Below are 14,707 nucleotides of genomic sequence, written 5' to 3' on the forward strand. Positions count from 1 at the left end.
TTGCAAGCCCTTTGGAGTGCACAACTCACCACAGATTGCCGGGGATGCTGGGAGTGAAACTGTGGGATTTAATGTTTGCCCTGCCAGATTTGGGTGTTGTTTTGTTCCCATTCCTTGCTATCCCCCTGTTTGTAATAACATTGGGAATAGAAATGTCTACTTTGTGCCTTTGTATGTTGGAAATTGTCTGTTGGTTTAACTTTCTTTTCATTTGTACAGAGGTCTGCAGCCAGAGTTTGCCTTAAACCTGAGAGGATACTTTGAACTTGGACTTTTCAGCAGTACTGAAAATGTTGGGACTTCAGTGACGCTTGGGAGACTGGCTAAATGCCTTTTGCATAAAGGGTTGTGTATGAATCTTTAGGGAACCAGGAGCACCGTGTTGTGGCTGTGTCTAGATGACCCCCAGAGCCTCCTGCAGTGTTAGGTGGGGCTTTTTCAGAGGTGACTGGATCTCCAGTGTGTGACGCTGGAATTGATTCATGATGCAATGCCAGGCCAAAGGTCACTAGGACTAAAGGTGCAAGTGCTACCCGCCTTAAGAACTCTGGGGAAGATAAAAGGGCTAGAAAGAGCTGTGGTCATGCCTTGTTACTTTGCTACCTTCTGTCTGCCATGAACTGTTTCTCCTCTGTGTTGCCCCTCTGCCTTGTTGCACTGCCATAGAGCCAGCTGATTACAGACCGAAGCCTCTTCAAACCGTGAGCTAAATAGATCTTTCCTCTCTTAACTTGGGGGTGTTGGTTATCTGTCTCAGCAACAAGGAAAGTAACTAAGTCTCTCTCTCCCTCCCTCTCTCCCTCCCTCTTTTTCTCTCTCTCTCTCCCTCCCTCCCTCCTCCCTGGTTGCCATGGGTTAAGAAAATTTCCCGTGCTATGTCCCTCTGCCTTCCTATTTCTCCTCTGTAGCCAGCTGACCAAGGACATAACTGAACCAAAATAAATGGCTCCTCTTAAGATGTGAGTGTCTAGATGTCCAGTATTTTGTGCTAGCAGTGAGGAAAGTGAAGAAGGCTTACTAGAAAAGATTAGTGGCACAGAATTTGGGAGATACATCTGTCATAGCAATACATATATAGAAAATGTTTTATAATTCCATGTCAAGATATGGTAACTGAAATATGTTAAAGAACTTTATGGAAAATTATTTTTACTAAATTTTCAATTAAACTTTATTGACTTAGTTAAACAGCTAGATTTGGAAAATGGTGGATGAAGAGTTTGAAGGAACCGTTACTTTTTATTGTGAGCTCTTCATTTCTATTTTTGCTTTACCCTGTGCTTTAGTTATTTTGATTTCTAAAATTAATTTTTTTAAAATTTTTGAGACACATGTGCAATGGAAAAAAATAAAAATTAGGAAGAAAGGAGACCAGGAAATCAAGATTTTTTTAAACATCCTTAACCTCGGCTTTAAGTTACAAAAGTTACTCAAGCCATTTTCCCCTCCAGGCAACTCACTCAGAAAACTTTTGAAAGGTCTTAAAGCTACAATAAGATTGGGCTCTGAACGCATCCTTTTCGCATGTAAATTGCAATTTCTCTACTTCCACAAAAGCAATGATACTGATAGCCAGTAAACCTCCATTTCAAATGCGTGTGGCTGGCTTACATTCTGACATAATGTGCCAGCTGTGAAACCTGACAGACAAGGGTCAGCTTGCTGGGCCACTCAGTGTGGAAGACACCCCCAAAAGCCCTTAAATACACCCTGCTCCAGCTCATAATACATCTCATTTTTCTCTGAGCACCCACATTTCATTTTGAATGTACTCTAAATGTCTGCTAGTAAATCATTATCATGCCTCTTACTGACGTATCTTGAAAATTTTTTTCCATGGCAGCAGTCAGCAGTGAACCTACAAACACAAGTGTGGGATAGGCTCCTTTCTTCAGCCTCAGGGACGTCTCAGACCCAGCCTGGTGACATTTTCTCTCTGTGAGCCAACAGCAGAAGGTAAAAAGACATCAGCATCGAGAAGACAACTGCGGTAAGTTCAGCCAGAAGGCTTTTCGATATTTTTTCTTTGTTCTTCCCTTTTTCTTCTAAACCCTTGCCCTCTGAAGCATAACTTATCTTTTTTTCTCTCTCTCCCCTTGACTACAAACTTCTGCAGCATTGGGATTTTTTTTTCTTTCCTTTCCACCAGTTAGAGATTCCCAAGACCCTGAAAAACGAATGCTTGTACATAAAAGCACTAACGACAAGCAGTACCATCTCCCTCTAAGCCATAAGGCCAGGAGGTTGCAAGAGATACCTGGGTACTTCCTCAGGCCAGGGTACTCTACTCCGGGATCTGACTGAACTAAAATGTGACCACCAGGGAGACACTTATGAGGAAGAGTCCATCCATCGTCTCAAGAAAAATTTCTATGAGACTGGCATAGAAAACCCAGTCCTGAGACATTATCGAGAAGATTGGCCTTTGGGGTGTTACCCAAGGGAAGCATTCTCCTTAAAACATGCATTTTGGGCTCCTACATATACTCTCCATAAAAAGAAATTCTCAATACTTCTCTTTTGATCTTTTCTCTCTCCCTCCCTCTCTCCTCTCTCTTTTCTCTCTCCAACCTGAAGACTATAAACTCAGTCTGCCTGATGCCATGGGTCCACTTTTTTGGGTGGCTGAGAACATGTCCTAAGCCAAACACAAATAAGTGGTCATGCAGGTAATAATTAATGCTATCTTCAGGGCCTGGTGAAGTCTATGAACTAAAACTGAGAAAACGTCCACTAGTTTACTTTTTCCCTCTTATCTTCCCCCTAAGAAAGCCCTGATCTTCCTTTTTCCCCACTCAGGCTTGCATCTGTCAGAAATTCAAATCCTTTAACTTCTTCTTACATTAGTCATCAGAGAGAAGGGGGAATCTAGAGGGTAAAGGAGCTGGGAAACTCAGGAGTTTTCTCATGGCTGTGGGAACAGTCCCTAGTGTTTCCCACCATGTAGTGGAGGGGGAAAGAGTATGGACTGTTTTTTTCTGATATGTGATAGTAGTTGCTAAGTAACACCTCCAGTACTATGAGTACTTTGTGTGTGGTACTGATCCCTAGATATAAAATCTTAGGGGTAATTTTTTTCTTTTTTAGTAAACCCCAGCTCTCATGTACAACTCCTTTTCCTGATTTCCTGATCTACTGGTAAAGGTTAGAATAGCTAAGAGCCAAGAACAAGACAGATCATTCTAGACATGAGCAACAGATATTCACATGATTATTAGGGAACCCTCGATTAAGCAGTGACAAAAAACAGGGCAGAGCAACCAATCATGTGGCTCTGACCCTGCATTAATAGAGCAGAGCTGCTTCCTTGGGTAGTTCTTATTCTGGAAAATGGGTCAGACTTCACAGACAGCCTGGCTCTGGCATAAGGCTCCAGAGGCCCCTAAAAAAAGCCTGAGAACTTAGCCCAGCTAGTTCCTCTACTGCATCCTCTCTAAGGGCCACTTCCCACATTCCACTTCCTTATCAACCTATCTATCCCCCATTACCAAAGGAATCCAGCCCTGCTGGTGTAACAAAAAGCAACATTCTTTGCCATCATGAATGACTCAAAATCTAATGTTTCCACTTCAAAAAGTCTCAGAGAGGAAACAAGGTGTTCTGGGAGTACATATTCCTTTCTCCATGAATGATCAGACCCACAGTTAACAAAAATTGACTCAGTTCTCAGAGGACCCAAACAGATTCATAGATAAATTTCAAATTTTGATCTGCAACCCTGAAACAAAGGCCCATAAATGGGCAAGAGCATAGCCTAAAACCTATAAATTGCATGTGCATAATAATACCAAACTTATACACCAACCGTAAGGAATCCTCATTGGAAATACCAGATTGGAAATGAGGATCATAGAAAGTGCAAAGATATAGTTATGAATTTGATTGAGGTGATGAGAAAAATGTATAAATAAGCCAGTTAATTACGAAAAGATTAGAGAAATCACCCAAGGTGAAAAAGAAAATCCTGCTTCATTTCTGGGACACTTAAATGAGACCTTCCATAAATATGCTAATAGTATTGAACCTAACTAACAGGTAGGACAAGTTTTATTGGGGATAAATTCTTCAGCCAGTCAGCTCCAGATATTCATAGACTACTTCAGAAGCAGGTTCTGGATCTTCACTCCTCTACTGATGAAAGTTTAAACTTAGCCTTTCGAGTCTTCAACAACAAGGACAAAGTGGTGACAACTATTAAGGCCCAGGGAAATGACTGCAGGCACAAGAATAGGCTCAATTAATGACTTTGACATTAGAAAACAAAATCCTGCCTCCTCAAAAAAAACTCCAAAGACTGCAAATACAAAGAGGAAGGATATGAGACAAGATGGCTGCTACTGCTGTGGAGAGCCTGCAGCGTGGTGATCAAGGCCCTGCTGGGACATGCCCTCTCTGCAAAGAGGGAACACAGCGAGGGTGGGATCATCCTCTCCACCTAAGAAAGGACAGGCTGCCTCTCCCATGTTGGCAGCTATGGATGACTAAAGGTGCCCGAGATCTCTTAAAGACCCTTTCAACAAAGTAGATATCGCCTTCAAGAGTCTTGGTTAACTCTTGGTATTACAGGTAAACACAGAAATTTTTTTTGAAGCTGGGACATCGTTCTCTGCCTTGTTTGAATCCCTTGGACCCCTTTCTAGTAAGACTTGTGTTATAACTGGTGCTGAGGATATCTCTAAGGCCAAAGACTTTACAATGCCTTTCAGAGAACTAATTTTCATTCAAGTTTTCCCCATTTTTATGAGGATATTTTTGCCTCCGTAGCAACTCTTTATCACCAAAATATTCATCTCCATTTTCAGAGCATTAACATCAGACCTACTAGACATTATATTTAGAGATATAAATAGGAAAATTTTATCAGAGGTAGATCTGCAAGTCTAGGATGCTAAGAGCCCCATAAAGGTTGTTCATGCCCAACCTGTTGTAATTTCCTGAAAAGACCAAAAGAATTATTCTCATAAATGATAATGTCCTATTAAGCCAGAGGTTCTGATTTGTAAATTCCTCAAACATGGCCTTTTGATCCATTACCAGTCCCCATGAACACTCCCATCCTTCTAATGCTAAAACCAAATAGAAAATATCAGCCCCAGTCTCCTGTGGCATTAACAGTCCACCATCCTAACCCAAATACTGAATAAAACCACAGGGTTAACTGTCTTAGATCTTAAGGATGTCTCTCTCTCTCTCTCCCTCCCTCTTTCTCTCAATCTCTCTCTCTCTCTCTCTCTCTCTCTCTTGCATACTATTGCATCCTGACTCACAATATCTGTTTGCTTTTTAAATGGACTAATCCTGGCACTAGGGAAGTTATCTAATATACTTGGATAGTCCTATCCTCAAGGGTTCAAAGACAGCTCCAGCTATTTGAAAATGTTCTCACAAAAAATTAAGCCTCTAACTTTTAAAAATGGGCACTGTCCCAGTATGTAGATGATCTTTGAGTCTATAGCTCCACAAAACTGGACTCTGATAAAAATGCTGTTGGGGTTTTTAATTTCTTAGTGGCTGTAGGATACCCAGTGTGATAGTTAACTGCAGGGTCAACTTGAATAAGAAACACCTGGCTGATTGATTGAGCACAGTTCTGGGTGTTTCTGGATGTGGCAAGACACATCCTGGGTGTGGTCGGCACCAACCAATAGGCTTACAGCTGAGGTGGAAGACAAAGGGAAGAAAGAAGGAAGTCACACTTCCGCTTTCGTCAGAGGAGCACCCATCTTGACTTGCCTTTGGACATCTTTCTCCAGGCTTTCAGCACAGACTGCAGCTTTCAGGTGCAGACTCTTCAACCTTTCAACACAGACCCTTCAGCTTCTCCATACAGACTGCAGTGAGATGCAGGCCTTTGATTTTGACTGAATCCTCTGGCTCTCCAGCATGCAGATAGCCCTTTTGAATTCTCCCACAACTGGCTCTGCAGGTGGCCACTGTAAGCCTACACTGTAAATCTTTATTTATCAAGTTTCTGGAATACATTCTTATTCAATGTATTCCTCTAGTGCGCCCTAACTGGTACAGATTTTGGTAGCAGGAGAGACTCTAGAGTAAGAATGTAAGGATTAATTTCTTTGGAGGCTATAGTGGTTCCTGGAGTTGGCTCTCTAATTTGATGAGATCTAAAGTTTCTGTGGTATCTCCTTCTGATACTGTGGGGAGTACTGATATGTCGTGGTGTGAACTGCTTAATGTAGTGATGTCAATCAGTTTGATTAAGATAATCAAATTCCAGTTGAGGTGCAAGCAATTTAGTGGTGCTATATGTCATCAGGGGTGAAACTATTCCATGCATGTTATTGTGTTCTTCTTTTAAGACAAAAGATGTTAATGTATGAGTTGTTTTTTTTCTAAACTAAAACTTTAGTATTCAAATTTAACTGCAGTGTTCGTGTTTTGTGGTAAACAAGTGGGTTTTGGGTTGCAGTTTGGGCACTCATCTCTAAACGGTTTGCCATCGCTACTATACGTGATATTTTTAAATATTTTTTTGCAGTGGGAAATATAATGATATTGGTCGATTGTTGTTAGCATCTCTTGACAAACTAGTAAAGAAAAATCATGAGCTCCCAACATGCATAAAAAATTTGAAGTCTTCTAAGTCTGAGAAAATTAATAAAGGAAAATAATGAGCTCAAAGTTTCAAATTCCCAGATCCAGATACAAATAAAGAATCCAAAAGTCTTTACAAAGTGTGTCCTAAAATAGCATCTTTTCTCCTTTAGCCAGGGGGCTGAGATTGCAGAAGCCCATATACAACCCCTCATAGTTCCACTGGCTAAAATACAGCGGAAGTTGAATGAATGCTCAGCCTTGAAGGATATGTGAAGTGAAAGTTAAGGAACTGAGTGGGAAAGAACAGGACCTCATAAATTGGAATGGAGATCTTTGGGAGTATGAAACCAGTAAGGCTATGCTCCCAAATTCTAATGAGATTATTTTGCCACAGGAAGAGACTTCCCACCCCACAGTGATAGAGTCATCCCCACCCCAATGCCCTGTGGTGCTGGCCTCTTGCCCTGTACCTAAGGAAACTATCTCTTTGTTGCCTGATGCAACTACCAAGCATGATATTCCTTGGGACCACTCTCATCCCCCACTTTTACCTCTAGGTGTATGACCAGGATCAAATCCCAGAAGACTGCTAAATGTGAGGTATGTCATGTGACCCACAAGTTCTCAAAGAACGTCTTGAATTTTCTAACTCTTACAAGCAGAGGTCTGATGAAGAATTGTGTGAATGGATTTTAAGAGTGTGGGATGATGGTAGCAAAAATAAACACCTGGATCAGGCTCAGTTTGTCAATATGGGCCCATTAAGTAGAGATTCTAAATTCAATGTGCAGTTAGTGGAGTTTTAAAAGTTTTAATAGTTTACTGGACTTGTTGGCAGAAGTAAGGCTCAAAAGGTGGCCCACTGTGAATGAGGTAGAGATGCCTAATACTTCTGGGTTGGCTGTTGGTAAGGGGATTCAAAGGCTGAGGAAAATGGGAATGCTAGAGTGGACGTGTCATGTAGAAGCTAGTCCTCCATGCTGGGCTGATCCATAAAATGTACCCTCCACTGATATCTTAAGAGACAGATTCACGAAGGGAGCACTGCATGCCCAAAGAGCCCTGTCATTGTACACTAGACCTTGTGGTAGGGAACATATTCACTCGATTGGGAAGTTTAAGGGCAGTGAGTTTCCTTGAATCCCAGAGTGGCAGAGGTCATGTGACAGCACTCAGCTGCCAAAGACAAGGTGTGCACACTGTGATGGAAAGCAGTCTGACATGGGTAGGCCTGTGACATTGGCTGACCAGTCATGGTGTTCCCCAAAAGTTAAACAGACAAGAAACCTACTGAATGTGTATGCGATTTATATAATCAAAAAATTTAAGGATGAATGAACAGAAATGGATCTCATAGAATCATAGCCCCTCCAACAATTCCCAGCTTTGAGTCAGTTTACAGACTCAAAAACCTCTTGAATAAAGGGCAAAGATCTTTCTTTGAGGAAAGATCCTGGTGCACTGCCCATAATTTATGCTGTCAATCTCTGTCCCATCCTCCCCCAAAGTGACCTAAGGTCTTTTACCAGGGAAACTGTACACTGGGGAAGGCAAAGTGATCAGATATTTGGAGTACAACTAGGCACTGATTCTGAACAAAATGTCATCATCCGACTCACAGTGGGTTGTATACGTCCCTGAATCCACCTTGCAATTATTCCCCAGTTCCTGAATGCGTAATCCAGATAGCTATACCTATTACTTGGCAGAATCCTCACATAGGTTGCCTAATTGTAGTGTGAAGTCTATTATAGTTGGAACAGCCAGGTGGAAGCCTTTAGCGATACCTTTACCTGGTAAAATAGTAAACCAAAAACAATATCATATCCCAGGAATGATTTCAGAGGTTAGTGCTACTCTCAAGGACTTGTTTGGCTCCCACAACACCCCCATTTAATTCCCCTCCTTGCCCCACGAGGAAGATGGATGGGTACTGGACAATGGCAGCACACCTGCTGTGATTCAATTAAGCAGTGACTCAAACTGGGTACCAGGTGTGGTTTCCTCACCTGAGTAGATTAACACATCTGGTAGCTAGACAGTGGCTGTTGTTTTGGCAAATGCTTCTTCTCCATATGTATCCAGAAAGCTCATCAACTTGCTTTGACCTGGCAAGGCCAACAATATCCCTTTACTGTCCTACATCAGAGTCTTATTAACTCTCTAGTCCTATGCCACAACTTAGTTTGCAGGGATCTTGATCATCTTCCCTTTCATGAAGTATCACCCCAGTTCTTTACACTGATGTTATGCTCACCGGGCCAAGTGAGCAGGAGGAAGGAAGCAACCACTCTGGACCTGTTAGTAAAGCATTTGCATGCCAGAGGGTGGGAAATAAATCCAGCTAAACTCAAGGTCCTTCTACCTTAGTGAAATTTCTAGGAGTCCATGGGTGTGAAGATGTAAAGATATGCCTTTTAAGGTGAAAGATAAGTTACTTCATCTGACTCCCCATACAATAAAAAAGAAGCACAATGCTACTGAACCTCATCAGATTTTGGAGGCAATGTATTCTTAAGTTGATGCCTAACTCCATCCCATTCACTGAGTGACTCAAAAAGCTGCCAGTTTTGAGTGGAGCCCAGAACGAGAGAAGAATCTGCAATAGGGCCAGGCTTCAGGGCAGGCTGCTTTTCCACTGGGGCCGTAGAATCTCAGTTACCAGTAGATGTGATGTACTCAGGCAATCAGTGGCAAAGATACTGTTTGGAGCTCTGAGCAGGTCCCCAGAAGCATATCACGGCAGAGTGTTATTGGCTCAGGGAACAGTGTCATGCTGGAGATTATTAGTCTCTGCTACTGGCCCGCTGGGCATTTTGCAGCGGCTGTAGTCAGGTCAGCTTTGATGAGTGGAATTCCATGTTGCTGTGGCCATGCATAACCTCTATTCTTGCCACCATGGCCATAATTCAGAAGCCCATTTGGTAATAGCAGGGGTAACTGAAGGAAAAGGTTGACTGCCATCCACAGAATGGGTCGTCCTATCCACTTGATTATGAAAGTCTTCTGCCACTGAGGTCATGTTTTGGTGAGTATTTATGTGCAACACAACTATCTTTACAAGCTTCACCCATACTGACAGGAAGAAGAAGTCCCCAATCTACTATTCAAGGAAGTCACAAGAGCTTGCTCCCTTTACCTCTACCACAATCTAGGAGGAAAAGTTGAGCCTCCTCCTTTGCCTGGTACGAAGGCAAGGTATCTTCTCTAGAGAACATGGGTAACTAGTCTTCACCCAGATACCCCCATGCCGGGGACCCAAATACCCGTGGATAAAGCATATCACACACAGAATAAAAAACTCAGTAAGTCACTAAAGCTCTGCCAAAAGACATCATCCTTAGGTTCGGATTTCCCACGTCACTTTGGAGTGATAACAATGGGCCTTTCTTTGTCTCCAAAGTGACGCAAATTATTGTATTACTTATGGCTTTCCTGAGGTTTAGCATTGTCCCTGAATCTTTTCTACAGATAAGTCCTTAGGAGCCTATTTCTGACTTCAGGTGTAGTCACTGACCCTAAAGCACAAGAAATGATTAAGTGTATAATGTGGGCCAGGTACCAAAGTCTTCAGTAGGACATGGTGAGAAAGTTCTTCCAGCACAAGACACTGCAACTGACATCACTGAAATTCAGCCTGGTGATTATGTGCTACTTAAGGACTTTTTTAAAACTTCCTCTCTAAATGAAAGGGCTCCTACCAAGTTCTTGGAAGCACACCTACAGTTGTCAAGCCACAAGGACACACATCACAGATTCACTTAACAGAAGGTAAACCTGCTCCTTTTCAAACTTTAGAGAATCAAGAAGTCAGGAAGCAGATCTGTGATGGATGCTTTGCAAGCCTGTAGAGGACTTGCAGATGCTATTTAGAAAAAGTAAAAAAAAGCTGTTTCAGGATAAATTAGATAAGTTTCTTTTTCTCTTACAACTGCACTGTCTGCTAAAATCAAAGTCCTGAGATTCACTTTTTCCTGAACACATATGTTATTCACCAGTGGAGAATCTTTTCCTGAACTGGGCCCACCAGCATGCCAAAAACATAACAAAGATGCCTGCTCAGTTGGTGGGCAACTGCCCACCTCTAGCACCTCTGGGCTACCATGGTGGATATCTCTACAGGGGGATGGTTGGATAGAGCTGCAAAGTGCAGCAACAATTTTAAAGCGTGCTACCAGGGCTGATGCTCTCAATGGCCGATGAATGAGACTCTTCATCAAAAGGTCATAGGCGACTTCTTCTCTAACACTGTTTAATTCTCATATATGACAGTATAGAGATCATAATCTACCCTAGACTCCTAAGCCTGCCATGATAAAAGGTAGCCACTGATTAATAGATAAATATTTTCAGATCTACGATAAATATGTCTGGGTGACATCTACTATGAGACAATCAGCCAACTAGCACCCCTATGTTGGAAACAAAAAAAATACTTATTATAAACAAAGCAATGCCACACCAAATATATGGTAGATTCCTACACAAAGCTATAATCACACCACTGTGTTAATGATATTGACCTGTTTGCTGCTTACTAAAAGGTAAGACCTAATATAAGATGGCCAGCACCAAATGGTACCCAGCTGCTCTATGACACAGACTTGGTTGTCTTCGGGGTGAATAAAAAATGTACCTTAGAGAACCCATGGGTTCAGGAGCACTGAGTCAAATAGCTCAACCAGCCAGCCTCCCAGGCTGAGGACATCAGGCCAGGTCTGTTTTTCACTAATACAATCACCTGGACTCTATTCTCCAAATAAAACTTAAATATATGGAAATGCATTAAATCTGTCAGTGATGTGCACAGAAGGCCACAAAGGACAATGCAGAGAGTTTTTCATTACTAAATTCAGAAGTCAGGGGCCCAAGATACTCCGACAGCAGCGTGAGGTGGTGTCTGGGCCGTTATGGAAGCAGGACGTGCGGGTGCCTCCCCGACAGCTCCACAAGTGTGTCTTCCGCACCAAGGCCTACACTCAGAGACGGGTGTGACGTAGGACTCTGCAGTAAGCTTCAGTGACTGACTGCCATCTGGTTCTCTAAAACAGCCTGGTGAAAATGGTTTCATTTCTCTGCCTGTGAAACTGTACAGTGAAACTCTTTCATGTTACATGATCCATTTTCACTGTGGGCTATTGCCTCCTACTCCCTTTCCCTCTTTTTCAGAGATGATGGTTCCTTAAAAAACAGAAACCAGTATCTGTTATGTTTCCTTTGGATAGAATTTCAGTCTCTGGCTAGGCAGGATCAATAGCCCTCCTCTGTCTAAGGAAGCTACAAAAAGACAGGTGGTCGTGACTTTGTACCCCTGGGGTGGGATCGTGAGGTAGGGTGGCCATCGGTGATGAGATCCTGCACAGCTTTCTAGGTTCTTGTGCAAGATGAACAAAGAATAGGACATGGCACGTGGTGATAAGGAAGAAACAACAAAGTTTCACGAAATTCAATTAGGAAAATGTTTGCTCAGAGTGAGACACCTGTGCTGATGTAAAGGAAAACGGCTCAAGTGCTGCGTCTGTTGGGTTGAAGGATTTAGAATGTCGCACGGTGTCTAGAGTACTTCCACCGGCTCTTTCAGAGCAGGCTGGACAGCATGGTGTTAGTGAACGTGTCAGCTGTGTCTGCTGCAATGTCTCTCCCCATAATTTACTGTGTTACTACTGAATGATGAGGTGGGTCCATCTGTATGAGCATTTGATGCATTCCGAGTAAAGAATGGTTATTGTGTGACACATTGAAGGGTCTAGCATGCATGCATCCTGGGTTGATGGCAGACAGACCACAGGAATCTTTGCTTTTCCCATCTCTGCCTCCCGGCAGCAGGCCTGAGAATGAAGATCACAGGGTGTGCCCTGGGGCATTGCCTAGGTTCAGGTAAACAGAGGGAAGTGGTCCATCAGCCCCAACTGCACTAAATATATTATTTCCCCCTGAGGAAACTGGCCCCCCAAATCTTTAAGGGGTGCTGAGAGTGCAGTGTCATCTTCTATAGCTGCTTCCTGCTGCGTGAGGGCATGGGCCCGACCTATGCAGATACCATGGGACTCTTGCCCTGCCTGATTCAGGGGCTAAAGGGAGCCACACTCTTCCTGTGAGGATTTCCCGATGAGCCACAGCTGTGGAGCTGGTTTTGGTGTTGGTTGGATCATCATCTGGAGTTGGATTGGTAACTGAGAAGAAATTTGACTAAGAGATGAAGGATGCATGGTCCAAGCAGGAAGGCTGTGAAAAGCACTAATGAAGGCCTTGTCGAGGGAAGTCCTGGTGGCCAAAGGAACTGGAAGGGATTGGTTATTAGGTGCTATACTGATCTCTGCAGCCAGATAAATAAAGGTGCATGTTCCTGACCACTTTGCTAAAAGACAATGGTAGGAATTAGTGTCACACAAGAGGAAAAGCTACTATCTCAAGACAGAAGTTATTTTCAATAGTAAGTAAACATATGGGTGGACGGATTGATTGCTTTTCCTAGACAGATAAATCCCTTCCTGGGTAGCTCCAATCAAGGGCTGAAAATGCCCAACTGCTGGAGTAGCGCCAGTTCTATTGAACCAATGCATACATTTTGTTCAGTATCCACTAACACTCATTTGGTGGAGTTTTCATAACTGCACAAAAGCAGACAGTCACTGCTTGTGGCTGAGAGCAATTTTTCATGGGAGTATCAAAACGCAATTGCAGAGTTTTCCTTGACAATATCCTGACCCTGTTTCCTAACACTTGTGTGTACAGAGATAACTTCCACAAACCAGCAGGTCTCTGAAGGATGTGGCTTAGTTTACCTGGGTATTGGCATTGTCCGGTGAAGACTATCTTTAGGATTTATTTGCAAAGGTTCTTTTAATGTGCCCAGATTTTTACTCTGGCCCTGGTCTCCAGTCCTTTTTATACAGAGAGGCACCATAAACTAAGCAACTTGTTAATGGATATTAGGCTCCAAATGGGTGGTTTTGTGTAAAAACCTGATTAAGACTCCTCTGATAGCATCTACATAGGGAAGCAGCCCTCTCTGCTGAGGCTAACCTGGTCATTTCATTCACCAGAAAATCATACAGGCTGTCTATGAACATTAACTGAAAAGGATGGTCCTTTGATACCTAGAGTCGTAGGTCACCTTTGCAGTAGCCCAGAGTTAGCAAGGATGGGCATGCTGGCTGGAGGATGAGGAGAGACATATGTGGGATTCGTAGAAATTAGAAAGAGGTTGGTTAGATTTAAGGTTCTGTGTTAGTAATCGTTGCTCATGATCTCCTCTGGAAGCAATCCTTGGGCCACCGAAGAGGTTCCCAAGAAAAAGGAGAACAAACCAAAAGAGGTTATTTTATAACGAGGCAAGGATGTCAATAGTGATACGTGGCAAGCGAAAGTAAGAAAACTAGTTACACACAAGGAAAGCCTGTCTCCGGGATGGGGCTGGTTTCCACTTTTGTGTAGAGGTGACAAAATGGTTTACTTCTCTGGCTTAGCAGGTTGGTTTGTGTTTTCTGAGAAGAGGCTCAAGGCCATCTCCAGGTTTACATGTGTATAAAGTTTGTACCTCTCTTCTTTATTGTTTTGTTTTATTTCCATGCCTCCTCTGGCTTGGGTTTTACCGTGGAAAGGTGAGTGTAACAATTGTTGGGAGCTACCCTCCTCGGGAATGGAAATGACGGCATCGGATGCACTGCCCTGCGCTGCCATCATCCATGATCAACTCCTCACAGAAGGACGCAGTAGGGCTGCCCAGGTCCCTAGCAGCCAGAGCATGGGTTGCCAGCGGTTTGAATGACAGAGTGGCCCTGAGCAGGGAGAGTAGTTGCAGGTGTGAGGCACTTGGGCATTACCATGAAGACAGTTTAGAAAAGAGAATCTTTCATCCAGCGGTTCAGAGTGGAGATACAGAAAACTGACTCGAGGCCCACAGCAACCGAGGAGCAGGACTCAGTAAGTTCCTGCTGACCCACAGCCTCCAGAGCTACCCACAGCTCCGGCAAGATGATGGGGATGTTGCGAAGGAGGCTGCCTCAGGCACCACCAGTTGCTCTCTGGCCTCATTCCCTGGCCACCATGGTGGGGGTTTCCTCATCCCTTTCTGAGGAGGAAAAACTCTCCTCCAGGGCCACGGGTCCCCACCCGTATTCAGAAAGGCTCAGCAAGGCCTGGGAGGCTT

The 14,707-nt window shown here is 43.3% G+C and overlaps 1 long non-coding RNA gene across 1 annotated transcript; it reads left to right on the forward strand.

Annotated features, from left to right (window-relative positions):
* Positions 1-668: 668 nt before the first annotated feature.
* LOC117284630 lies at positions 669-6,271 on the forward strand. Its single transcript, XR_004515726.1, has 4 exons — positions 669-701; positions 861-959; positions 1,844-1,990; positions 5,754-6,271. It is a non-coding gene; the product is annotated as an uncharacterized LOC117284630 (long non-coding RNA).
* Positions 6,272-14,707: the final 8,436 nt, after the last annotated feature.

The sequence above is a fragment of the Fukomys damarensis genome, unplaced genomic scaffold (assembly GCF_012274545.1).
Source record: "Fukomys damarensis isolate Sample0158 unplaced genomic scaffold, DMR_v1.0_HiC HiC_scaffold_38, whole genome shotgun sequence".
NCBI classification, from domain to species: Eukaryota; Metazoa; Chordata; class Mammalia; order Rodentia; family Bathyergidae; genus Fukomys; species Fukomys damarensis.